Source organism: Rhipicephalus sanguineus, chromosome 7 (genome assembly GCF_013339695.2).
Source record: "Rhipicephalus sanguineus isolate Rsan-2018 chromosome 7, BIME_Rsan_1.4, whole genome shotgun sequence".
NCBI lineage: Eukaryota > Metazoa > Arthropoda > Arachnida > Ixodida > Ixodidae > Rhipicephalus > Rhipicephalus sanguineus.
Window position 1 is genome coordinate 167076201 of NC_051182.1, and position 25256 is coordinate 167101456.

Genomic DNA, 25256 nt, shown 5'->3' on the forward strand with positions numbered 1-25256 from the left:
GGCCGCTGGACTTCTTCCTGGCAGTGGGCTCTTCCTGGTGGTGGAACTTTTTGTCCTTCCTCTAGGACATTTCCCTGTTAGTCAACCCCATTGTGGCTGAACTGACCTTGCCACTTTGCCTCGGACAGCCGCTTTCACAGGCTGGCCTCGGTCTTTAGGTGGGAGGGGGTATGTGGGAATCGAGAGCGCTTCCCCTTGGCGCCTCGTTGCCCAGCTAGCGCGTGTGCCGGCCCCGCGCGGCTCGAGAGCCGGGAACCGCCGTTAAACGGCAACATGGCGGCCGTGTCGAGTATACGTCAGGCCATCTTGCCCGGTGCACCATAGAGTTTCCTACAATACTTACTAGAGGGAACTCTGGCGCTAGTGTCTATGGGAGCTGCAACGCATGACGCTTCAGCCAGCATGGGAATGATGGGTAGTACACAAATTTGTCTAAACTTCGTTCTTTCGGCTCCGTTTGGCTCCGCGTCGGCTGCATCCGCTTTGTCGCAAAACTAAATTCAGCAAAAGTCAGTAGTTCCACTTCACCACTTTAACTTTTTTAGGCTAACCAAATCAAACCTGGTCACGAAGTTCACAGCGGTCTATTCTTTTATCCGAAACGAACGCCAAAACACGGCAATAAACAAAGCCACAAGTACGTTTGAAGCCGCAAGCACGAAGACTAGGCAAATTTGTGTACTACCCATCATTCCCATGGTAGCTGAACGATCGCAGCGCCAGAGTCCCCTCTAGTTAATTTTAGGAAACTCTATGCGGTGCACCGTGCATGCCATGCGTCGCCCCTTTCCGGTGTGCAGACTTCCGGGCGCCGCTCGCGCACGCCACGCTAGTAGAACCAGTAGAACGCTAGTACACGTCACTGTGCTACGCCTGTCCTCATTGGCCGCCATTGACAGCCCCCTTTCCACATGAGCTCGCTGCTGTTTGGCGCTTGCTCGCACGACTGCAACGAGGAAGTGAGGAAGTGAGGGACGCTGCGCCGTGCTCCCTCAAGGGCTGCAGAAATTAGCGTCTCCCCCCCCCCCCCCCCATAACCACAAACAAGTGAGGTGCTGCCTTTGCAGGCGACTTCTCGTTCGCGCGCTTGGTGGTACCTCTTTGTGTGCCGCAAACAAGTGTACTGGACCGGTCTTGCGGAGTTACCCTGTCCGGCCCGCAACCCCGTGATTGTCGCACTGTGCTACATCTTGGATTAATAAACCAGTGTTTGTTGACAACCTGCCTCGAGTTCCTTTTCTGCGCCGTGTCGGATAGTCGACGAACCAGGCCGTAGCGTCTTTGTGCGCTACGGTGGTGGAGCAACGTCGCGTCCCTTTCCGGTCGCGCGTAGAGTAAGCTTCTTGCAAACCTATATCCACGTAACTACCTGCGCAGAAAAGGCACTCGAGGCAGGTTATCAACAAACGCGGATTTATTAACCCAAGATGCAGCACAGTGCGACAATCTCGGGAGTGCGGGGTGTGTAACTCCGCGAGACCGATAGAGTACGCTTCTCTGCGGAGCTATGGTTACCACACAAAAGGGGACCACCATGCAAGTGCGTGAACGAAAAGTCGCCTGCAAAGGCAGTGCATGACTCGTTGCAAGTGTTCTTGTAGTGGTTCTGGGGGGGGGGGGGGGGGGGGAAGACGCTAATTTCTGCAGCCCTTGAGGGAGCACGGCGCAGCGTCTTGGGGAAAGGGGAATGGGAAAAAAAGAAGGAGATGGGTAGGTAGGTGAACTCAGCAGGTGAAGGCAGCATCGTAGGCAAGACGCATCCAGGGGCAAGGAATCCGTCAGCGGGGGCCGGTCGTCATCAGTGGTAGAGCAGCCCGTTGGAGTTCACGAACTCCAGCAGGCTGTGGAAGGCCGGAACGTGAGGACGGACCGGGTGAAGCAGTTGGTTGGTGGTGGAGCTCGGAAGCCCGCATTTCTCAGCGCCAGACGAAAGCGAGCTCATATAGAAAGGGGGCTGTCACTGGCGGCCAATGAGGACAGGCCTGGCTCAGTGACGTATGCTAGCGGGTCGTGCGAACTGGGGAACGAGGCACAGAGGGAAAGCGCTCTCGATTCCCACACGCTCTAATTGACCATCCGTTATCTTGCCTGTACGTCCCCACGATATGACTGTGAGGCACACCCCTACGGGGACTCCGCATTAATTTCGACCACATGGCGTTATTTGATATGATATGGTGTGAGAGGGCTAAACATATGTGCTAAACATGATATTGTGATAAACATGATATCGGCGTTCTTGAATTTCACCCATATCATGTGACCGATATGGTCGGGTATCGAACCCATGCGTGGCTTTTTTTTTTTTTTGTTTGGAGAAGAGCCAAATGCAGGAACCGAAACTGGGCTAAATTTCACGGGAGCGTAAAGCGCGCCTGAGTATTTTTAACTTCTAAAACAGTTGGAATCAAAATGGGGCCATTCCTGATTGTAACGTGAACTCAAAAAGGCAGTTTCTAATCAAAAATGAGCCAAATGCTGAATCTGTTTCAATCAAACTGAGCCACATTCATTAAACCAGCGCTGCGTCAACAATCGTGACCAAAGCAACCAACATGGACTCATCCAATCTGTTTCATTTGTGTCCTCGTTGCTTTGCAATCATGTTTACGTTCCACAAGTAGTTACTGTAGGGCGATTTGGCACTTACTGATGGACATGATGTTGTAGGGCAAAACTCGAATATAAAGAGTAAGAGGCCGACTTTCTTGCTTCTTTTTGCCTCTTAGCGTTTCTTTTAGAGTTTAGCGCTGCAGTGTCATGTCCTTCTTTCGCTCGCAGACGATATATTTGAAATAAAAGATGTATAAAATGACGATATTGGGCACCGATCTATTTCTTGAAGGAGAAGTAGGGATCCGATACGGCACGGCATAAAACGAGCTCCGAAGAAGAAGAAGAAGCAGAGCTGGAGCACTTTTCAAGGCCTTCAATAGACGCCAAGAACACGAAAACGCTGCCGACAATCCAGAATAGTGCGCCTTTTGCCAGGAAGGGCCACTCACTCTTCAAGTCTAGTCGTCGCCATTACGCGCATGCGACGGAGGACGGCACCGACAGAAGCACAAGGATCGCAAATTACCGTAAAACCTCGGTGATACGAATCTTGCGGGGTTACCAAAAATATTCGTATGATCCGAAATTCGTATCACCAGAAAACATGGAAAATTCGTATGTAACAAAAGAAAGTTGGCATACGGTTTGATTCAGTGTCTCTCAGGGCCTCAGCGACGTCATGAACAGCTCCGAATGATCGCCAGTAAAGTTTTTAGACGTCAACGATCATACTTGTACTCGTAAATATACGGTGCATGCGCGCTTGTGTAATTAACGAGCCAGATGTGTTGTGCCCCGTGACTGCTAGTAGCCCCTTCCGAATATTACTACGCTTTTCTGCATGACAACAAAGTACTGCGGCGAAAGTGACTTAAGAATCGCTTTGCACACGATAGATAGAGGCGAAGCTCATTCGCCAAGACCGCCCGCTTCGTCTCTTGGGGTCTTCATTCATGACGGACCCGCAGCCTCAGTTTCAGTCTTGTTTCATAGAACGTCTGATTGCGGGGACATGGCTTGCATCGACGTGGCAGGCACGTGTTAACACAGTACAAAGACGCTGCTGCCTTGAGCACAGGAGCACGCGTCAACGCGTCGGCAAAAAAAAAAAAAAGAAAAAAAAAAAAGAAACGCGACGTCAACGTCATCTGTAATCTAAACACGAAGGCGCCTAAAGGCATCCAAGATTTGCGCGCACTATCTCGGAGGCAACGATGCACCGTTGATGGTCACGCAGCGCGCATGCCCGCGCCCGCGCGTGACTGCCGCGCCTTCCGCGACAGCGCGGACAGCACCTGTTCCTGGCCCGTGGCCAGGAATTTTTTTCGGGGGGGGGGAGGGGGGGGAGGGGGGCACTTGCTGAAAGCCTGGACTATTTGAGAAAAACGCCTATTTTCATTATTTATTTGTGGTAAAACACCATGTATAAAAATTTCGAGCCCCCCCCCTCCCTCCCTGGCTACGGGCCTGACCTGTTCGTACCTGTGCGCTAGCCTACGTTCGTATCAAACGTCGGGGAGTGCAAATCGGTTCGCAACAACCGTACTCCAATACATCGCAGACTAATGGGCCTTGGCCGGGACCACAAAAAAATTCGTATCACCCCGAAATTCGTACGAGCCGTGATCGTATCACCCAGGTTTTACTGTATTGCTATACCTTACATTCGAATCGTTTTAGACTTCTTTTACCAGCTAATTCAAGCCCAAATGAAATGTTCCAATATATAAGAGCCAAATACAAAGTTTACTCCTGAATACCGATTATAGTGGGCTATGTAGATTTTAGCCGCAAGATAGATTTGACTTATTTGGGGGACAGGAACACACTGGCAAAAATTTTTGGAGCAGGCCCGACCATATTGGCAGTAGCAAGAAAGTGCGTTTTTCTCAGTTTAAGTTAAACCGCATTTGGCTCTTTTAGAAAAAAAAAAACGCCACATGCGTGCATAGCAACTCAATGATATAGCTGCTAAGCCTGCATATATTGAGTTTGGAATATGCAATATATTGAGTTTGGAATATGAATCGAGCAGTCTAATGCATTGTCTGATAAATTGCAGATAATTTCACGCGACCACTTGTCATTTGTGCATTGTTGTGGTAGTTTAACAAATTTTGAAATGAGGGCAACTCTATTTATGCTTGTGACACTTCAAATTTACAAAGCGAACAGAAGGAGCTATAGCGCATACCTGTTGGAAATAATTTACTGAATGCGAAGATCAGGGGTCTTCTCAAGGCAGTGAGGATGATTTTCAGAGATCCCGTGGAAAATATTGCGTTCATGATGCACTGAAACGTAAAGAAAAAATAATTGCAAGCCCAAACTCACTGCGTGATGGTGTCTTGTGACGCGGAGGTTTGTTCGAGTATACTGCCCCGACATTTCGAATTGTCGTTAATTGTGCGTGCGTGCGTGTGTTCTCGCGCGCGCGCCAAAGATGGCACCTGAAGGATGCCTACGCCATAGAGTAATTTCTGCATAAAACTCTTGTTTACGCTGGCGTGTTATATCGAATACTAAACGAAACATGGCGGGAAGGGGTAGTTACGGAATAACCAGTTCTTTCTTCAATGTCAGGGTTTTTCTGTTCGATTTCGCAGCCGGGGTGCCAGTTCGGGCACTTTCGAATTCTGCCATGCGGGCGTTTCGATGCAATCGGAGGGATCATATAGCCGCCGATATGCAGCTGCCTTTGAGGCAATAAAAGAGCGTTTGGACTCGTAGCCGGGGGACAGCACACATCGCGTGAAGGGTTGCCGTTGGTGACTACTTTGCGCCATTACTTTACGACACTGTCTGGCGATGAAAATTTCCTGTTGGCGCCATATGGCTACGTTCTAACTACTTCGGACTTCTATTGTGGCTATTTTACTAGCCAGTTACCCAGCTATTTGCAGATAGCTAGCAATCCTAAAGAACAACCGATGTTTCCTAGCCTTCCTGCCCGTTGGCCGATGCACGTGCATGTTCTTCCGGCAGCGCGCATCGAGGCACTCAACGCGCGGCGCGACTGCAAAGATGGAGCGATGAAGTAGCGCGCAGCGTCTAAGAAAAAGCGTGGCCTGACGCTACCGGCCATCTACATGCTGACGCTGCGCACCAGTCTTTAATGCTGAAGCACAGCGGGTATTCTCGCGTGAATTTGACAAAAAGTGATATCTAAAAAAAAAAAAAAAATGAAGCCGGACTGTTCATTTTCAATCGCTACTTGAAGCCGGACTGGTATACGGTAACTCTATCAACTTCGGTCTACGGCTTCACGGAAAAACATCTTCATTTAATTGTTCCACTAAGTTGTTGCCCCGAAATTACTTTGGCAAGAACTATATTGTATAGACAAACTGAATGCAGGTGCACTGATTCTGTAATAACTTATTAGTTCATTTGCAACTTACCTGTGACCTGAAGGCAGGCCCGTAGCCAGGGGGGGAGGGGCCCAGGTGGGCCGGCCCCCGCCCCCCCCCCCCCCGAAATTTTGATGACACATGGTGTTATATCGAAAATAAATAATAAAAATAGGCGTTTTTCTCAAATAGTCAAGGCTTTCAATAAGTGCCCCCCCCCCCCCCCCCCCCCCGAAAAAAAATTCCTGGCTACGGGCCTGCCTGTAGGGCAAGCAAGAGGGGAACATTGTGCTTCTTATTCTACGTTCTCATTTATTCAACATCATAGCATTTAGTGCTCAATAATTTCATAATATTGCTTTTATAATATTGCAACACTTTTCATAATATTGATTTCGTTCCATTTGTCTACAAATTTGGCGCTAAAATAATATGGCGCGACCACAGCGGCTACTTTTAGCTTGAGTTTTGGCTCCTTTTCAAGTCCACCCAACGGTGGTGGTGGTGTACTCTTTATTACGCCCAAAAAGAGGGGACCAGTGCGAAGACTGGCTGCGCTGGCTTAGAGGAGGTCGGCGGGGATCCCTCGGGATACCGCAGCCTCCACCGCGCGCTCGATGAGCCGGCGTCGGTCTGCTGGCTCGGAGGCACGCCGGAGGGACTCTCATGACTCTCGGTTGTTTGTGTTGTCTGTGTTGTAGTGCGTGCAAGTCCACACCATATGTACGACAACCCTGATCATGTGTGACGTCAAACTTAGACACAGTTCACATATGTATTTGGTTTTAATGCTACACCCTCTTTGCACTGTAGATTCATTAAATATATCAAGGGGGTTTTTATATAATGTAGATTATTTTATTAAAAAAAAAAAGATATGCCCGTAAAGCACCTGTCGCATTGGGAGACGAACTTTGATGAGGTGGAAGTACTGTGGCGGTGCTAAGGTTACCTTCAATAATAAATTACAAAATACTTGCTAATTAACTTCTTAAATATAAAATTGAGGGCGGCTGCCATACTTTATGTATGCTAGTGCGCGGATTTGTCGGTGTGCGTGTAATTTTGGGGAGGTTTGAACCCTGGCTACGGCCTTGGCTGCTTATAAGGAAAACTTGACACATATCCTGGGTATTTTTTTTTTTTGCCAACCTCTGTGCCTTCAAAAGAGTTCTCTCTCTCTTGTAAGCCGTCTCAAACCCACTTCACAAACAATATATATATATAGCTTGCATAGCTTTTTTTTCGCTTTTTTCTTTTCCTTTCCTTTGCTTCTCTCACTCTCTCTGAAATGCCTTCGATGGTGAGAGGGACGCCGCAAAAGAAGTTACATGGTACTTTAATTCATGTTCTGACGACGAAGAGAGGACCCCCCCCCTCCCTGAAACTGTTGGGAAATAAATATTTATTTCTATGTTGAAGACAACGCCTCCGATGTGTTATGTATAATTTATAGTCACCTCGTGTTTCGGTTTACGGGCTGTCTTATCACCTTACAACAATAAGTATAACACACGTTAGGTATACCCCATAAGGAATAAGACATGTGAATGGTAACTAGCGTTTTCTTTCGCACAGCGGCTAAAGCTGAGCGCACTGAATACAATAAATGATTAATTTGCGAACGCTACAATTGTGCTGTGATCATGTACCAGGGTGCGCAATACTTACATCGCCAAGTTTATCCGAGACCACTTTTATGTAAACCTGCATATGGAAGAGATGGCGTGTAAATTAATTAATTAATTAATTAATTTAGTGGTGAATGTTTGCTCCGTACTGTGTTTGTCTTGTTTGTGCGTTTTATTTCTTTGAAGTAGCAAGTATAGGACTATAGTTGTTGTGCATTTTTGCCAAAGAGAGAAGCAGTAGCGCGTTCATCATGCATGATGTTGACCTCTCCAACACATGCAATTGGTAAAAAATGAGCCTCACGTGTACCGGACAAACACAAATAAATTAATGAAAAAAAAAACACACAAGCGTGTGAAAATAGCGATTACACCTATATATTTCTTGTATTCCCCGGAGATTCATTTTACGTTTAAAGTGCGCAATCTGCATTTCGTACGTGTGATTATGAGATACTATGGTTGAGCAGGATGAAGCAAATTACTGCTAACAGCTCTGTCACGCGTCATGCTTTGTTGAAGTCATGCATCACACAGGTCCCATCTTTAAATGCCGTGCAACTCCCTTTTTTTTCCTCCCTCTCTTTTCTCTTGCCCTCCGGTGACGGGCTAACGCGCGCGCGTAAGGGTTTTTCCTCTCTGTCTACCCTCGCACGTCACCGGAGGGTTCACATTGTTGCGCAAATAAAAATTATTATTATTATTATTATTATTATTATTATTATTATTATTATTATTATTATTATTATTATTATTATTATTATTATTATTATTATTATTATTATTATTATTATTAACTCTTATATGCTGCGCCGTTATGATTGTATGCTGAAGTTCGAGCAGCAGTTTATCAGTGCATGCAGGTGCACACCTCGTGACGTCAGCGATTTCCTCACAACCACAAGTCGGCGATGACGTCGGCGATGACTTGTGGCTGTTGATGCGAGAAGGCGTACGAAGAGAGAATTAAGTGCATACACGTTTCATGAAGTATTCACAGACATGTAAATATATCGATCGCCACATGCCTTGTATCACAGTAGTCCACTCCAGGGTACATACGCCTTTGTCTTTCTTTCTCTCTCTCTCTCTTTCTCCTTCTTCCTCTCTTTTCTTTCTCTTTCTCGTTCTCTCGCTTAGAGCAACGCAATCATATATATATATATATATATATATATATATATGGTTCCCAGTGGCGTAGGCAGAAATTCTTTTCGTTGGGGGGGGGGGGGCACCTCCTTGATCTGACACGGGGTCCGGGCAGATAAGTAGTATCTAGTGTCATTTTGTGCTCTGTATCCCATGGGGGAATATTTCGGCAGGGGGAGGGGGGCACGGGCCTGGTGTGCCGCTTCCTGGCTACGCCACTGATGGCTCCCATAAATGCTTGTTCTGCTATACCGTGCCTGGATAGCCGAGTGGTTGCGACGCTCGCCTTCGGACCCTGGGTGCCCGGGTTCGAATCCCGCCTCGGTAAGAAAGTTTATTTCGTTTTCTTTATTGCTTCTCCTCTCCCCCTGCTTTCCTTCCTCCAACGCGTTGCTAGGCGACGCATTGTGACGTCATCGCTCGGCGAGGTTTTTCTGAGAACACCTAACGTCCTAACCTCCGGCTTAAACAGCATCGCCGTCAATATAAGAGCAAAGCAGTAGAGTGGGAACTTACTGGACCTTTTCCACACATTTGCAGAACATCGCCCAAGCACTGTATGGAAACAAAGAAAGACGTAATTGAAACGCGTCCGTCGTGATTGTTCGGACGCGTGAGCTACGGGTCGACGAATTTGTCTTTTCTGACGATCTTCCACAGCTGGTGACTGATATAGTTGGTTGTACTAACCTTACGAATTTAAGTAACTCGTTCATTGAAATAATCCATCTTATTTATAATATGTAAAACCAGTGTCACACGATGCACTGGTGATCGCGATCGAGCCTGATCAGAATCGGATTTCTAACCAGTGAGTGGCTCCCTTCTGCAGCTTACGTAATTGAGCCAATCACGATAAAGAAATCCGATCCTGATCGCGATCGAAAATGCGCGTGTGACAGTGGTATAAAGCTCAAATTAAGGGTTCATTGGGAGTATCAAAGTCTGCCAATGAAGAACCAAACATGTTTTTAACGTCCGAGCATAGTGGGGCGAGCGGAGTGTCGTCGATCCTGACGGGTAAGCTTTCCGTTGTACTTAACTTTGTTTTTTTTCATCCGGGTATACCTCGAGAATATGTAGTCCGTCCCTTTAACGCCAGTTCTCATCGTTCGCTGACTCACTGAAATACCGTAACATAAGAATACGGCTTACCTTACTTATATTCAGCAAGTCAGGAACGTGAAAAGTAATGCAGGATACTTTTGCTAGTACATCTGGAAAGGAAATAGTATTTTTTAAGAAAGGGAAATTAGACAACCACCCCCATTTGCAATGGTATTCTTTTATTTGCGCAAACGTCTATCATTACAATATTTTCTACTGACGGATCGATATATGTATATCCTCAGATACTATCTATTGAGGTATTGTTTAGTTACTAGCTGCTGAGATAATGCCTAGCTGTTCTGGGAAAGTTTTTGTGCTACGCGGAACGTGAAATTGCAAAGTGATACAGTTCAGCGCCGCAATCGGTTGATACACGATTTCCAGTAACTGCAGACAATCTGTATCTCTTTAATATTAGTTTGCAAATTTACTAACTTCTTGTTCTGGTGTTCCCCACGCAAGGCAATGTTTTTAGAGAAGAGAGAAAATTTATTTACAGAAAGGCAGAGAAGTCGACCTGAGCTATAGTTTGCTCTGGCCTGCTACTCTACACTGGGGAAGGGGGACAGAGGAACGAAAGAGAGATGAATGAAGGTGGTAAGGTAGGGAGATGAGAATATGGTTCCGTTACGCTGGGGCAAATCTAAAGACGTGCATCCAGACCAGTGGCTTGTAAGAAAGCTACGACTGCTTCTATAACCACACTCGTGTTGCTGACGTCAGGCCAAGGACCTAACACAACCTCATCAGTTAGTGGTCTACTATGATATTGCCCAATCGAGGAGAATTGCCACGATTATTTCTTATCTATACGACGCTTCTAACGTAATAACAAAACGAACCTCTATAATAATGATCGCAGATGATTGAGCACTGTTCATCAAAAGCGACATCACAACGATCAGACTTTTATGCTAACGCTTTCTACGTTATCCCATGGCAGGGGCTTAGGCAGAAATTTTTTTCGGGTGGGGGGGGGGGGGGGGGGGGACCTCTATGATCTGAAGTGGGGGCAGGGCAGGCAGATGTGGTCGAGTGTCATTTTGTGCTGTGTATGCCATCGCAAAAAAAGGGGGGGGGGCGGGCCCGGTGTGCCCCCCCCCCCCCCCCCACCTCTGGCTACGCCACTGTCCCATGGTACAAGTGAGCACACCGTGCGCATTTGCATGTGTGCGCGCGTGTTTGTGTGTGTGTTACTTTTTAATAACTCTCGAAGTAATCGCCCTAGTTACGACACTTTAGCCGAAGACTCGAACAGCCTTAGCACTCCAGCTTAATTAGAAGATACAATGACTGATAAAGATGCGTCAACATTTAAGAAAAGCCGAGAAAGAGCAGACATTACAATTAAAGGCAATCAAAGTATAATTAACTAGTTGATGTGTAAGTGAAGCAAGAGGCAGCACAAAACTGAGTCTAGCCCCTCCACCGTGTTCCTGACTTCGTGCCAATCAGTTGGAGCGTGTGTTTCATTCTAATAATAATAATAGTAAATGTTGGGGTTTTACGTCCCAAAACCACGACATCACTATGAGGGACGCAGTAATGGAGGGCTTCCGAAATTTTTACCATCTGGTGTTTAATCCGCACCTAAATCTAAGTACACGGGCCTCAAGCATTTCGCCTCCATCGAAATGCGGCTGCTGCGCAGCCGGGATTCGATCCCACGATTTTTCCAAGAATCGGAACTCCTACGTCTTAATCTTCTACGGACTCTGCGAGGTAAGTTAGGGCCCCGTCACGTGTAATGAAACACCTTTAACGTATTTTACTCGGCCTGCATGCAGTGTTCTTCGCTGTACACCAGAATGAAGTTATTTTCTTGTTGTTGTTGTTGTTGTTGTTGTTGTTGTTGTTGTTGTTGTTGTCAATTCGGACTCTGCGATGTATCAACAAATTATTCTTACTGCTTTGAGCGCTGGCTCCAGGAGAAATCATGGCTGCGACCAGGGCGATTGAAAGTGGAACCACCATCGATATGCCCATCCTGTCTGCGCCATAAGAAGTGAACAATGAAATATAAGAATATAAAACAGTCAGGATGAAACGCGTCGTAGACGAACTTACAAAGTTCTCAGAAAAGTTCGATGGAGATGAGGCACTACTCTTCTAACAGCGGAGGTGTTTAAGCCGGCCGTAAAAACTCTGGTGTTCGCTGTAAAGCCGCTGGGCCCGGCCTCTCTCCGCGCTCTCTGAAACCGAAACTATGGCTAGGCGCTACAAAAACGTCTCCAAATGATTAACCGTCGCGCACTCGAGAAAACAAGTTTCCCAGCCGTAAGTGAATCCTTAGCTACTCATTGCAATGAAAAAAAGAAAACGAGATCAAAAATTGTGTCAGGTACTCATTTAATCCATTTAAATGGTACTGAAACTGTCACAAACGATCGCGTTATAAAGCGCGCGCGAGGCCGCTTTCAAACTGCTACGAGACAGAACGGCGCGAATCGCGCGCCCAAGAAGCGCGAAAGACGAAAAAACAAGCATAAAAAGACGCCGGCGCGCCGCATCCTCCTCACCCACTCGACCAGACGCCGTAAACACGATCGAACGCCTGGCAAGGCCTGGATCTTTCTAGAAGGAGAGGGTGACGCATCCGCGAGCGATGCCGTCGCGATTCGAACATACGAGAAAGCTCTCGCCCTTTCCCCAGGCTTAGCTGTACTGCACGCAGAAGAAACATCCCGACGCTTCTAGAAACCGGGGAAGAAGGAATAAAAGCGTGCAAACGACGAGGGCCAGTCAGTCAGTGCAGGCAGTGCAGTCAGTGAGGGAGTGCAGTCGAGTCAGTGAGCGAGTCAGTCGGCCCGGTGATGGTGAAGTTACGCTAAGTGTGGCTTCGTTAGCCAAAGAAGACGTGTTTATGATGGTGTGCGGTCGGCCGATCGTCAATTTGGAAGAATTGGATGACGACGCCGTGTGAGCCGTGACAAGTCACGACGACGGTTGAGCTACGACGATCAACGCTGGAGCTGGCGTGAGTGTTTCCTTGAAGAGAAGCATTCGAATACCGTCCAAGTATTGCGGACTGGATACGCCATTGTATATTCAGGACTTTAACAGTCATTGAACAGTTGTAATGCATGCGATTGCATTTGTAGCGTGTGATCTGTTTAGCTCCCGTTGTGTAAACACCATCTGAATTATATTGTGAAGTTGTAACTGGTACCAGCCGAGTGTGCATGTGTTTGTATTATTTGTATTGCCTTAACTGAGAATATATTTCGTTTTCGTTTGTGTTATCGACTCTCGGCTCTGACTCGGTCTTTGGACCACAACCGGCGTTCGCTGGCGCACCAAAGGACCAACTCTAAATTGTCCGCGCTTTCGTGGTGCGTTTTCGGAGGGCCTTGACGCCAGCCCTTAGAATCCGCCCGGCGATTGCCGTCCCCATTAACGGGATCAGTGACAATTATTCTGGCGTCCGCGACACAGGACCTTTTGGTGCACAGTGTGTCCAAGGTAGGGAGGAAGAGCCTTGAGACGTTGATAGTGCTTGCGAACGATTTTGAGTGTTGCACCGCGTTCTCGCTAACCTGTGTGCAGAGAGTGTTTCTGAATTCGAAGTTAGGCAGATATTTCGTGCACGCGGCTAGGTTTTGTTTGACGGGCATCATGGATCTCGAGAAATTAGTTGCCCTTGGTGAGAAGATGGGTCTTTCTGGGGCCGAACTTCGAAAGTGGGTGAGCCAAAAGGAAAAGGAGGCGGTTGAAAGAGAGAAGTTGGCGGCTGAGAGGGCGAAAGAAGAAAGAGAGGCGCAAGAGAGACGGATGCAAGCTGAGATGGCTGAGAGAGAAAGGCAACGGCAGCACGAATTGGAACTCGAACGGCTCCGTTTGCAGCAGCGCACAGAGACTCCCGTGCAAGCTAGAGTGGAGAGCAGCGAAAGGGAAGATCATAGCTTCCGATTGAACCCAAGCAAACTGCTTGTGGCGTTTGATGAAAGGAAAGATGACCTTGATGCATACCTGCACAGGTTTGAGACTATAGCTAGAAGCCAAAATTGGCCGGAGCAGCAATGGGCAACAGCTTTGAGCACTTGCCTGAGTGGCGAAGCGCTCAGTGTGTACGGTAGGCTGACACCTACCGATGCAGCTAATTACGGAAGAGTAAAAGCTGCTTTGCTGAAGCGATTTCGATTCACCGTGGAAGGCTTCCGTGATCGGTTCCGTACGGGAAAGCCAGCTGATGGCGAGACGGCAACGCAGTATGCCGCGCGGCTCAGCCATTATTTTGACAGGTGGATCGAACTTTCAGAGACGGCACAGGAGTACGGGGAGCTTAGAGAGCTTCTAATCAGAGAGCAATTTCTCACCAGTTGCCACCCGAGCCTGTCGCTGTATCTGAAAGAGAGGAAAGCTAAATCGCTCGAGGATATGCTTGAATTGGCCGACCAATTCTTGGAAGCGCAAGGTGGCACGAATCTAGCCAAAGTAAAAAAAGAAGTTCACGAGGAGTCAAAGAGATCGGTACCTGAAGAAACCAAGCGTGCACCAGAGAGTGTTCCGCGATGCTTTCTGTGTAACCGCGTGGGTCATCGCGCTAACAGTTGTCGGACCAACTTCTCACGCCCCAGTGTGATGAAGTGTTTTAAATGTGGTCAGACTGGGCACAAAGCCGACGCATGTCGAAGTGATGTGAGCAAAGCCCACCAAGCAGCTTGTGCGTATGCCCCGCCAAAAGTGGAAACAGAAGCAGTCAAAGATGAATTAGCCGATGTGAAAAGCAGGAAGATAGATTTCATTGGTGCTGCGGTGACAACAGACTCGACCAAAGGAATGCCGACACTTAAGGGGAAAGTTGGGGGAAAGGAAGTCACAGTACTAAGGGATAGTGGGTGCACCACGGTTATCGTACGAAAGAAATTGGTCCGAGAGAGTGACTTCACAGGCAATTCCACCCCGGTTCGCTTGCTTGATAGTTCCATTCGAATGCTTCCCGAAGCCAAGATTGAGGTTGAGACCCCTTACTTCAGCGGGAGTGTTACTGCCCTGTGCATGGATAACCCCCTGTTCGACCTAATCGTGGGAAACATCGACGGAGCTCGAGGGCCATTCGATCCTGAACGTTTGGGAGAAGCCCCGAAGATGGAGCCCTCGTCAATTCGGGAACCGCGACAAAAAGAAACCGCGGAAGAGAATCTCAGGAAAGATGTCACCCGAGCTCATACTGAAGCCGAGGCGTCAGAGAATGGCAACAATGGAGCTCCAACGGTCACTGTACCGCCGGTGACGACACGCAGAGCAGGTGACATTGCAACTGAGCGGCCACCATCACCTGCGGCTCAAAAGATGACGAAGGTGGTCGTTCAAGCAAAACACCACGACGCGCAGAAGTTGGCGAAGCACCGCGAACGTTCTAACGAACGCGACCACGCCTTGCTAGCGTCAAATGTGTCGACGGCAGCAGAGACGCCCCCTCCGGCACCGTCAAATGGAACGGCTCGCAAGAAAAACAAGAGGAACAAAAAGAGAGCGAGCGAGCACCGAAAGAAGGGGCGCAAGCGCGAGTCTGTTGGAACAGGACAGGGTGTTGGAATTGAAGTGTTTGAGTTTGAATGTGTTGTGTTTATACCCTGCGGGAAGTGTGTATGGCTAGTGAGCCGAAGTGTTACTTGCGTTATTTATGTGTACAATGCTATCGATATAATTGTATATGCATTATAGTTGAAGAGCTTTGTTTTGTGCGTTCACATTGTTTTATACGAAATGTATGATGGCGTTTTGTACTTATGTACTTGGGTTTATATTTCGACATTGAAATGCCCTGTGAATTGTATTCAGAGTTCTATTATGAATGTGACGCGCATTGTGTGTGGACTGAGTTATGGACTCTGTATGTGGGACATTTTTGGATGTGTATGTGCGCGCTCGTTTGCGTTGTTTGAATATTATGTGATAATATTCTTGAAGTGGGGGGCAGTGTCACAAACGATCGCGTTATAAAGCGCGCGCGAGGCCGCTTTCAAACTGCTACGAGACAGAACGGCGCGAATCGCGCGCCCAAGAAGCGCGAAAGACGAAAAAACAAGCATAAAAAGACGCCGGCGCGCCGCATCCTCCTCACCCACTCGACCAGACGCCGTAAACACGATCGAACGCCTGGCAAGGCCTGGATCTTTCTAGAAGGAGAGGGTGACGCATCCGCGAGCGATGCCGTCGCGATTCGAACATACGAGAAAGCTCTCGCCCTTTCCCCAGGCTTAGCTGTACTGCACGCAGAAGAAACATCCCGACGCTTCTAGAAACCGGGGAAGAAGGAATAAAAGCGTGCAAACGACGAGGGCCAGTCAGTCAGTGCAGGCAGTGCAGTCAGTGAGGGAGTGCAGTCGAGTCAGTGAGCGAGTCAGTCGGCCCGGTGATGGTGAAGTTACGCTAAGTGTGGCTTCGTTAGCCAAAGAAGACGTGTTTATGATGGTGTGCGGTCGGCCGATCGTCAATTTGGAAGAATTGGATGACGACGCCGTGTGAGCCGTGACAAGTCACGACGACGGTTGAGCTACGACGATCAACGCTGGAGCTGGCGTGAGTGTTTCCTTGAAGAGAAGCATTCGAATACCGTCCAAGTATTGCGGACTGGATACGCCATTGTATATTCAGGACTTTAACAGTCATTGAACAGTTGTAATGCATGCGATTGCATTTGTAGCGTGTGATCTGTTTAGCTCCCGTTGTGCAAACACCATCTGAATTATATTGTGAAGTTGTAACTGGTACCAGCCGAGTGTGCATGTGTTTGTATTATTTGTATTGCCTTAACTGAGAATATATTTCGTTTTCGTTTGTGTTATCGACTCTCGGCTCTGACTCGGTCTTTGGACCACAACCGGCGTTCGCTGGCGCACCAAAGGACCAACTCTAAATTGTCCGCGCTTTCGTGGTGCGTTTTCGGAGGGCCTTGACGCCAGCCCTTAGAATCCGCCCGGCGATTGCCGTCCCCATTAACGGGATCAGGGACAGAAACACATCCATTTAAAGGGTACTGATACTGACACAATTTTTGATCATGTTTTTTTTTTCACTAAAGAGAAAAACGATTTTTCTCGCATTAGTAAATTACTCTTTTCATAATGCCAAAATCACCACGCTTGCCGCGAGAAGAAGCGTTAAGCGAGAAAACGAGTAAAAAGAAAATGAGAGTGGCGACGCCACTTTGAAGTTCTCGCAGCAGTCGTCGTGACGTCATAGATTTTGAAGGCGTCTACTAGGGACTACATAGCTCTTAACTGGTAAAAATGAAGTACGCGGTCTTCTGAGGGAGCCAGAGACTTTACACACCAAATTTCAGGAAATTTCGTTGAGCCAATGCGGCCAAAATACGAAAAAACACTTTGAAATCCGTGATGCTGTCATGTGAGATTTCGGCGGGAAATTTAAAAGGGAAACTTTTGGCATTGATTTTCTCATTTATTACTAAACCTATGGCGGTGAAATAAAATAAATTAGTGACGCTGGGGTTTTGAGGGTGTAATTTATCAGTCTAAACTAATTTTGCTATTTCATATTACTGTCTCTTTAAAGGCACCTTACCTTCGGCGTTTATCGGGTCCACGGAGACGTCAGCTCTCTCGCGTCCCACGTGATCGATGGGCGCGAAATGCGCCAGGAGGGACAAAAACACAGACGCACTTGTTTGCTAACTCCGTACAAATGGTGCTTCACAACAAACACGGAGATGTCGTCGCCTGCAACTGTGCATGTGCACCGCACTACCAGCAGAGCTAGCACCCTAGTGGCATTTTCAAAACATAACCACATCAGCGCCAAAGCTGCGAATAACATCACCTTTGCACACATGCGGTTAGATTAATGGGGCGGCGCGAGCTTGCAACAAAGAATTCCGTCAATTAGTGTCAAAAGGGCACACCATCGTCGCAAGAAAACAACACGCGGTAATAGACATACGGACGATTTATTTATTTATTTATTTATTTATTTATTTATTTATTTATTTATTTATTTATTTATTTATTTATTTATTTATTAGAGTGCGCTAGAATTGCCAGAGATGAGTTTCTAGCGCGGCGATATCAAGTGACGGCCGTTTTCTGGTGTATACGGGTTGAAAGGAGTTGCGAAGCCAGAGATCATTTACTTCTCGCAGGGGCGTAGCCATAAATTTTTTTCGGGGGGGGGGGGGGGGGGGGTTCAACCATACTTTATGTATATTCGTGCATGCGTTTGTATGTGTGCGTATATACATACGCAAGAAAAACTGAAAAAATTCGGGGGAGGGGGGGGGGGGGGTTGAACCCCCCTCCCCCTTGGCTACGCCTCTGACTTCTCGACAACTACGCGGCGATGTAAGAAATTTAATGTCGCTGTTCACACTGACGCTTCTATACTTATAAACGTCGCAATACAGCAACACGTCGCGGATGTCAAGCTGATATAAGTACGTGCACAAAATGTAAACATTCACAGCTGCTGTGCTTCACAAAAATTGAGGTCGTTCTTGACGCCGCATGAATAATAATAAAAAAAAAAAAACGTGCTAGAAAGCGTAATGATCGGCATTGGCTTCTTTGGACTGTAAACATATTTTTCTGCACATTCGACAGGGAAACATTAGAAATGGCAGTGATTTCACATAGCGCCACCTGCACCCAGCTGTCTGTACTGATGCGGCCATAGTTCTGCCTATGTAGTTGCACCTCCATGCTTCCCATCATGCCACCGTCATCCAGCTTGTTCACCGAGCCATCCACCAAAAGATGTTTAGCATCGCCACCACCAGCCTGCATTTTCCATTTTCACCATCATTGGCCACGTTGAACACCAAAAGAAGCTCGCCACCACCACCACTATCTGCCACCATTTTTTCCACTTTCGCCATCATCAGCCATTCTGACCACCACAGTTTCCAGCTTATCCAGTATTATTTAAATTTTATCCCCCAACGATTCCGGCATCTACTAACCCAGGATTTTCAATAGGGAGTCCGAGAATATACAAAAGTACCATAATAGTCCGACAGGGGCGTAGCCAGAAATTTTTTTCGGGGGGGGGGGGGGTTCAACCATACTTTATGTATGTTTGTGCTTGCGTTTGTATGTTTGTGTGTATATATATGCAAGCAAAACTGAAAAATTTCGGGGGGGGGGGTTGAACCCCCCCCCCCCCTTGACTACGCCCCTGTAGTCCGAAAATATACAGAAGTACCGTAACAATTCGAGAATATCCAGCGTTACCGTAACAATCAGAGCATATGCAGAAACGCGATGAACACGTTTTTTTGGCTACTCCGTGGTTTTCGTCTTTCGTATTCGCGCGAAACACCTACAGTTTTACAGGACTCAAAGAGAAATACATTTGTGGCATCCTTCAGACGCTTATGACAAGATCAAGGCATTTAGAAATTATGCTAACCGAAATTCTGTAGCGAGTTCTTTTACCGTCTTCGCACTTCTTTCGCTCACAGCTTTTAGCAGCTCCGTCAGAGTATTCCTGGCCGCCCTTTTACAGGACAGGAAAAATAAAACGGAATCGTGCAGACGCAATGAACAAGCCAAAAGCAACAGTCATAAACAAGTTTTGTCTAGTTCACGGCACATTTCCAGCTGCATGTAAGACAACACGATTATAAAAACGTAATACTTTATGAGTCCGTTTCCAGTGTGCGCAAGTGGAAGATGGCATTCGTATTGAAGTATAACAGCTGCCAGATCTCGCTGTTTTGATGGATGAAAGTTGGTGCCCTCTGCATTATTCATTCTAAAACACATACACACGCCCTTTAGTTGTTTTTCTAGTACTTACACAATGGCCGCGTTATACATATCTTTCGTTCGCACCTTTCTTTGTTTTTCTTTTTGTAACCTACTGCTTTCCCTACTTTTCTCGCAAGAACGCTACGTCACGCTGATACGCACTTGCCTTTTACGATGTGAACGTACCTAGCTCAAGCGCTATATAAGAGACACTCAACGTGCATCTAGTGTGCTTGCTTTTAGGCTACGCGCATTTTATACGCGAGAACAAGTCTTAGCTTAACTTAGGTAATCAACAGGATGACACTCTATAACTATCCCGAGGACTGTACGAGAAAGTAGTTAGGAATTCATATAACTATCAGTCGGCATAGAGGTTTTAGCGGGGAATTTTGAGACATGAAGAATTGACTTTCAAGGGGGAATGTCATTTGCCGTTCACCCACCTGTAGCACGAAGCTAGAAACAAACTTAATTAAAAAAAAGCTTCCCAAATAACGGGAAAAGTTCGTCCGGTCCGGGATTTCTCGTTAAGAAGTGTAACAATTCTGAAAAACCCGTGAGAACCACACGAGCACTTCTGCGGTTCTTGAAGACAACACAATTAAATTATAGCCTGTAAATACGCTGCATGGTGGATGTGTATTGTGATTTGTGCACACTCATGTTTTCTGTTTTTCTCTCCATTTTACTTCCGAATTCCCCTCCCCAAGTGTAGGAGCTAGTCTAGTTAACCTCCATGCCTTTTCTGTTTTCTCCCCCCCCCCCCTTCCATATTTATTTCCTTGTTGCTTCGCGTTGCAAACAGATGAATAACAATTTTTCTTTTTCATAAACCTTTGATAGCATACAAGCACTCGAAACTGATTCAGACTTTCTTTTAATATGCTTTAAGGGTAAGCTGCGATGTGATCGAATCCATATGTTGTCTCTATGTCCAAAAATATTGTGTAGCGATTTGTGTAGTTCTAAATCCTGCGCCAGATGAAGCACCACTGCGAAAGCTGAGGAAGTGCGTAGAACGGGCACCCAGCGATTTCCGTTCGTAGAGCTCCCACTGCTCTGTTTACCGAACCGTCGATGACGTCAACGTTTGAGATAAGCATGTATGGTTTCCCCGGCACGAGTAGAATCTTGATATGGAGATTCGCAAACTCGGTGTGCGATATGGGCGCTACTTTTTGCTGCGCTTTGTCGACTTCCTTCGTGTTACAGCGGTTGACAGACGTCGTCTGCAGCGAGTTCCGTCAGATTGTTTCCCCCTTCAGATGTAGCGACGAAGGCGCCGGAGAAGCGCCGGTGGGATTAGCAAGGGTGCGCTTTGCTAGGCGGTGGCGCCCTCTCTTGCGCGGCGTGGGTGTCAGCCGCATGTTTCCGAAGCGTTTTTAGCGATTTTAAGTTAATTAATGCGATTACTTCTTGGTTATTGATTATATTATTTTAGAGCTTGTTCGTTTATTTTAACCTGGTTTTGAGCATTAATTGCTAGTCCTGTTTTAGGCCTGTATTGACCACTTGGTTTTGAGCGTGATCACACCGGGCCCTAAAGTGCTACGCACTTAAAACTTAATGACGCGCGCTGTTCAAACAGCGTCACACGAAGCTCAAGTACAAAACACATCTCTACGCTGCGCCTTGTAGAAATGCGCATGGCTGGAGGTCTTAACGTTCAGCAGGCAGTGTATATGTTATGACTGAACTCAAATGTCACTCAGAGACATCTGTGACCTCAAGTCCTTGTTCAAATGTTCAAATGCAATCCCTGACCTCAACCTGGAACTGCGCAAGCGAACATTGCCAACTGCTTCACCCGCTGCAATGACCGACATTGCCAACAATCAGCCCGAAACCGCCGCTGCTCCCACCGCCAGCGGCGCCATCCAGCGGTACCGTGACCCTCATATCTCTTGCGGAACAGGTGGCATTCCACCTATGAGCGCGGCAGTGAGACCGACAACTGGCATGACCCGGCGAAACTACGTGTCGTCATCTTCTATCTTTGAGGAAAAACTTTTTGACGCCTAAGCGCCACCAGAAAAAAGACGAAGCACAGGAAAAGAGCGTCTCTTGCTGTTTTTCTGTACTTCGTCTTTTTTTTCTGGTGCTTAGGCGTCTAAATTTTTTTCCCTCAAGGTTATGTACCAACTAGCCCAGCAACAAGTTCTTCTAAGTTACATATCTTCTATCATGCTGACGTCGCCAACCTCTTGTTTCACAATCACGAACATGAGCTCCATACCTGCATGGACGAAATGGCTCGAAGGCATTTGTTTCTATTATATTCCACAGAGACCACGTACATTCCTTAGCTGGCTGCTGACAATACACAGTATGTTTCATGAGCATACAGAACTTGAAGGGACCCTGACACAGAAATCAAAACCTCGAGGTGTTTGCGTTGATTGACTGTCCTGTTCTGTTGTCCTGTAGAATTTGTTGTTGAGCTCAGTTCAACAACAAATTCTACGTACAGAAACAAGGCATTTGTATCGGTTCGGCGGGTGCTCCAGTGTTATGCGATATCTTTCTGCCCGTTGTTGGAAGCCGCATCCAAACGAACTTGCAAGACGTGCATATTGTGAACATTTTTAGGTATGTGGACGATTTCTTGGTGCTTTTAAAAGATGTATCTCACTTTGACGCGGTCATTGGTAGTGTTGCCAGTGTGTTTCAGAAAGAAGGCCAAGGCCTCAAGTTCACGCATAAAAGGTCTGTAAACAATGAACTTCAGTTTTTGGACATTAGGCTGCGTTTTTTGTTTGTTTGCTAATCACATATCTGTTCAGCATACAACCCAAGATCGAAAAAAGCCTTATAGCTGTACAGCAGTGCTCACTCGAAACTTGTCAAGCGCGGTATCGCAATGAACTGCTTGAACTCAGCCCTGAACAAGACCTACAGTCACGCTCTTTCCGAAAGTTTCTGTGGCCAAGTTCTGAGACTAAAGCATGCGGCTTACCCCCCAAAACTTATAATTAACTGCCGTATGTGAGTCCATCCTGCAAAATATTAAACGTTCCAAAGCAAACGACAAGCCTAAGAGAGCTGACATGCCAGTGAAGGTTATTCCATACTATATGCACCAGTTATCGCGCAATCCTAGCCGAATCGCAAGAAAAAAAAAAAACAAGAAAAAACACAACGTTCAAGTTCTATCTTCCGCGCCATGCAAACTGTCAAAGTGCTTTGACTAACAGAGACAATCGCCGTGTTTGCGCCACGCAACACCGGAACAAGTTTACAGCGTGCATTTTTAACGCTGTTTACAGCATTCCCCTATAAGTTGCGGTCGCCACTACGTCGGTCAGACCGGCCGTTGCCTTAACGAGAGACCTAAAGAACATCATTTGAACCTGCGCAATCAAACGGAAGGATTTCTGGGTGAGCATTACAAACGCTGTGGCTGTACCCCAGATTTTCAACGCACGGAGTTCCTTAAAGGGACACTAAAGAGGAAAACGATTTTTCTCGCATTAGTAAAGTAGTCTTCCACGATACCAAAAACACTACGCTTTCTGTGCGAATCATATCTTAAAGCAAATAGGCGCACTATGGGAACAAGGACAAAAGGGGAGGAACCGGTTCGGTTCCTCCCCTTTTGTCCTTGTTCCCATAGTGCGCCTATTTGCTTTAAGATATGAACCGTTACCAACTAGCCCAAATGGCTGTTTTGCTACAATATTCTTCTGTGCGAAGACGCTTAATAAGCGAGAAAAAGCGCAAAAAGAAAATACAGGTGGCGACGCCACCTTGGAATTCCCGTACAATTTGCCGTGACGTCACATATTTTCGACGGCGCCTGCTTGGGCCTACGTAGTTCCTAATCGGTTAAATCGAAGTACATTGTCCTCTGAGGAGGCCAGAGACTTGACATAACGAGTTTGTGGAAATTTCGTCGAGCCAGTGGCGCCAAAATACGTTAAATGCTCTTTGAAGTCTTTTACGTCACGAATGACAAAGTTCGGCGCGAAATTTAAAAATGAAGCTTTGAACTTGGTTTTCTCCTCTAATAATAAACCTATGGTGGTGAAATAAACTACACAAGAGTTCTCCGAGCACACTTTATCAATCTAAACCAATTCATTGTTTCTCTTTAGTGTCCCTTTAAGAAAGGGAAAGATAAATTTGAACGGGAAATTGTAGAAGCTTTTTTTTAATCCACAAAGCAGGGGACAAGTGCGTGAGCCGCCCTTGCATCGTTTTGTCTGACGCCGAGATTGATTATCTCAAAGGTTTTATTTATGGCGTTGTTATTTCACTCGCTGATCTCGGTTTGTTGAATATTTTACTTTTTTCATCGTGTTCATGCTTTCTCACGCGAAGCGTCTGTCGGTTCCGTTTTTGTTTATGTTTGCCCCTAGTGCTCTTTCATTCCTGCACGCATGCTCTACGTGAATCCTCTGCTATAGCTAAACAAATTCTTAAAAGATTGTTTTTATCGCTGTTTGTCAGTTCTGGTAGAACGTGATCTGTCACACACAAAAAAAGAGCGATTATGGCACATATATCTGCACCAGTGATGGCAATAAAGGTGAGTTGTAAGTCAGCGCCCGTCGTGTCTGCTATGTGTCTCTGTCCGTGCATTTTTTAGCTCTGCACTCCGAAAGTTTCAACATTAACCAGCTCGCCCAAGCCAAAGTTCTGCTAGGAGGGGGCACGTTTTTGATTCCATGTGGGGTTCGGGCAGGCAAGTTTAGTCGAGTGTCATTCCGTGCTCAGTATTCCATAGCAGAAAGAAGTTTGGGGGGAGGGGGTACTTGCCCGGCGGACCACCCCCTGGCTACGCCGCTGACACACATACAAACGCACGCACGAACACGCATAAAGAGTGGTTGACGAGTTCAACTGCCCAGCAAGTCTAGCACTTCTACATATTTGAGTCATTTGCGTAGCCTAAAGGGGGTCTGGGGGGTTCAAATCCCCACCCGAGATTTTCACATTTTGTGTGTACGGGGTCGACCACATCTAAAGTGAACACCTCGGTAGTATTCCAGCCTGTAAAACTAAGGTTGGGCTAGTTGGTGCAGCATAATCCAAAGGTTTCACAGCGCATACAACGAGGACGAGCAAAGAAGAGGTGTGTCTCTTCTTTGCTCGTTGTATGCGCTGTGAAACCTTTGGATTATGCTGTAAAACTAGAACGTTTATTCTACTTCAGGAGGGAAATGTGCGTTATATGACCTCTAATCACGGCGTCAAAAACAATAAATTTTCGATTGTATTGTAAACATCTGCTTTTATAAGCACTGGAATAATGAGATGTTTGCCTTAGATGTACAAACCCAAACACGCGCACGAACACGCATAAAGGAGAGTAGGACTCCCCCGGGACAAATTTCTGGCCGGTAAAACACGACTAAATACAACCTGTCTTGCGCAAACTATGTTTTAGTGAAATAAAAGAGAAGTGAAGTAGTTGTCGCCATTTCTTGGTGACGGGTATACCCCTTTCCACTTGGTCGTTAGCGCAAGAATAAAATTTAAGAGAAAAACATGTAGTATTGCATTTGGCGAATTCAGGGTCTCTGGTGTTGTCACATTCACGTACAGCCCATTAATGTTTACTTCAAAAAGGAAGGATAGCGAAAAAAAAACAAAGAAAAAACACTGCACACAACGGAAAGCGACGGCGACATTTAATTGCGCAAAAAAAAAAAAAGAAAAACGCGCCAAATATTCCCTAAACGTGTGCTACTACAGTGATGTTTAAAGTACACAAGTACGATAAGCACTTTCGATGTAGTTCACTC

The 25256-nt window shown here is 46.7% G+C and overlaps 1 long non-coding RNA gene across 1 annotated transcript; it reads right to left on the reverse strand.

The window, feature by feature from the left end:
* Nucleotides 1–4769: 4769 nt before the first annotated feature.
* On the reverse strand, nucleotides 4770–9216 carry LOC119401014 (uncharacterized). The gene is made up of 3 exons (XR_005185361.1): nucleotides 9203–9216; nucleotides 7578–7613; nucleotides 4770–4850 (listed from the first exon to the last, which is right to left on the reverse strand). It is a non-coding gene; the product is annotated as an uncharacterized LOC119401014 (long non-coding RNA).
* Between the last annotated feature and the right edge of the window lie 16040 nt (nucleotides 9217–25256).